The sequence below is a fragment of the Nerophis lumbriciformis genome, unplaced genomic scaffold (genome assembly GCF_033978685.3).
Source record: "Nerophis lumbriciformis unplaced genomic scaffold, RoL_Nlum_v2.1 HiC_scaffold_511, whole genome shotgun sequence".
NCBI lineage: Eukaryota > Metazoa > Chordata > Actinopteri > Syngnathiformes > Syngnathidae > Nerophis > Nerophis lumbriciformis.
In genome coordinates, this window is record NW_027316777.1 from 30001 (window position 1) to 32599 (window position 2599).

Below are 2599 nucleotides of genomic sequence, written 5' to 3' on the forward strand. Positions count from 1 at the left end.
GGCGGGAGCCCCCGGTGCCCCGTCGCCCCCGGGCGACATGTCCAACCTGATAAACCCAACTCCAGGATGTGGCAACAGAAGCAGGAAACTGAGACAACTCTCAGCGGTGGATCACTCGGCTCGTGCGTCGATGAAGGACGCAGCAAGCTGCGAGAACTAATGTGAATTGCAGGGCACATTGATCATCGACACTTCGAACGCACATTGCGGCCCCGGGCCCGTCCCGGGGCCACGCCTGTCTGAGCGTCGCCTGAATATCAATCGGAGGCGGGGAGACTCCCTCCGGAGCTGGGGTGTCGCAGGACCTCCGGGTCCTTCGTCCCCTTAAGTGCAGACTCGTCGGCTGAAGGACACTCTGTCGCGGACTCCGCGGCCCACTTCTTCCCCTCGGGGGGCGACACCCCTGTTACGAGCCCAGCGCGTGTGCGGGCGCGGCTGCCGGTGGACCTCGCGTCTCGGGCAGTCCGCGTTACGCGCGCGACGGGTGGCGGGCAGGGTGAGCCCCACCCCTTTGCGAGCGCACCCCGTGCGCGGCGACCCCTGTTACGAGCCCCCGGCCACGGGGGTGGCGGGCAGGTAAGCCGCGCTCGCGCAGTGACCCCTGTTACGAGCTCCCGGCCACGGGGGTGGCGGGCAGGTAAGCTGCGGGCGCGCGGTGACCCCTGTTACGAGCCCCCGGCCACGGGGGTGGCGGGCAGGTAAGCTGCGCGTGCGGAGGGCGCGCGGAGTGACCCCTGTTACGAGCCCCCGTTTACGGGGGTGGCGGGCAGGTAAGCTCCGCGCGCCGCGCGCGCCCGCGATCGGACCCACGGGCGACCCCCGTCACGAGCCCCTTAGCGTGTGCGGGCGCGGCTGCCGTCAGGCAGACCCGCGTTACGCGCGCGACGGGGAGGCGGACGGGCTAGCCCCCGCTACGAGCCCACCGCGTGTGGGGCGACCCACTGTTCCGAAACCCCCACCGTACGGGCGGGCGCGACTGTCGTCAGGCGGTTGTGATTTACGCGTGCAACGGGGGGATAGGGCAGGGGGAAGCTCTGGCGCGGAGGGTGGCGGGCGGGCCCCGTTACGAGCCCACAGCATGTGCGGGCGCGGCTGCCGGCGGACCTCGCGTCTCAGGCTGACCGCGTTACGCGTGCGACGGGCGGCGGACGGGTGCGTGCGGGAGGAGGAGGCGCTGGCGGGGGCCCGGCGGGCTTCCCGGCGAAAGAGAGATGACAGAGGGTGAGCCTCCCCCCCGGGGGAGCCACCCCTCCTCACCCCATTCGAATACGACCTCAGATCAGACGAGGCGACCCGCTGAACTTAAGCATATCACTAAGCGGAGGAAAAGAAACTAACAAGGATTCCCTCAGTAGCGGCGAGCGAAGAGGGAAGAGCCCAGCGCCGAATCCCCGCCCGGCGGTCGGGCGAGGGACATGTGGCGTACAGATGACCGCTTTGCCCGGTGCCGCGCGGGGGCCCAAGTCCTTCTGATGGAGGCTTTGCCCGTGGATGGTGTCAGGCCGGTGTCGGCCTCCGGCGCGCCGGGGCTCGGTCTTCTCGGAGTCGGGTTGCTTGGGAATGCAGCCCAAAGCGGGTGGTAAACTCCATCTAAGGCTAAATACCGGCACGAGACCGATAGAGGACAAGTACCTCAAGGGAAAGTTGAAAAGAACTTTGAAGAGAGAGTTCAACAGGGCGTGAAACCGTTGAGAGGTAAACGGGTGGGGTCCGCGCAGTCTGCGCGGGGGATTCAACCCGGCGGGTCAGGGACGGCCGCTCGGCGTGCGTGGGATCCCTCCGGGGACCCTCCCGCCTTGCCGGCTGGCCCCCGTCGGGCGCATTTCCCCCAAGCGGTGCGTCGCGACCGGCTCTAGGTCGGCTTGGAAAGGCTCGGGACGAAGGTGGTGCGCGAGTCGTGGGGGTCCACGGCGCGTCCTTCGGGGCGCGCCACCGGGCTCTCCGCCGCGCGCTTTACAGAGTCCCCCGCCCGGACCTCGCCGTTCTCCGGGGTCGTGGAACAAAGTATCGCTGCGCCCTCTCTCCCCGCGGGGAGGGACGGGGCCCCTCTGCTCCCGGCGCGACTACCGACCGGGGCGCACTGTCCTCAGTGCGCCCCAACCGCGTCGCGCCGCACGGGCGGGGACCGGCCCTCGTACACCGGGCGTCAGGGGTCGGCGACGATGTCGGCTACCCACCCGACCCGTCTTGAAACACGGACCAAGGAGTCTAACGCACGCGCGAGTCAAAGGGCTCGACACGAAACCCCACGGCGCAATGAAAGTGAAGGCCGGTCTACGGCGGCCTAGGTGGGATCCCGGCCCCTCGGGGTTCTCCGGGCGCACCACCGGCCCGTCTCGCCCGCAGCGTCGGGGAGGTGGAGCATGAGCGCGTGCGGTGGGACCCGAAAGATGGTGAACTATGCCTGGGCAGGGCGAAGCCAGAGGAAACTCTGGTGGAGGCCCGCAGCGGTCCTGACGTGCAAATCGGTCGTACGACCTGGGTATAGGGGCGAAAGACTAATCGAACCATCTAGTAGCTGGTTCCATCCGAAGTGTCCCCCAGGACAGCAGGCTCGAGGTTGCAGTTTTATCTGGTAAAGCGAATGACTAGAGGCCGT

General features: G+C 68.3%; 1 non-coding gene across 1 annotated transcript; it reads left to right on the forward strand.

Annotated features, from left to right (window-relative positions):
• Positions 1–95: 95 nt before the first annotated feature.
• Positions 96–249, forward strand: LOC140678406 (5.8S ribosomal RNA). Its single transcript, XR_012050176.1, has one exon. It is a non-coding gene; the product is annotated as a 5.8S ribosomal RNA (ribosomal RNA).
• The last annotated feature ends 2350 nt before the right edge of the window (positions 250–2599 follow it).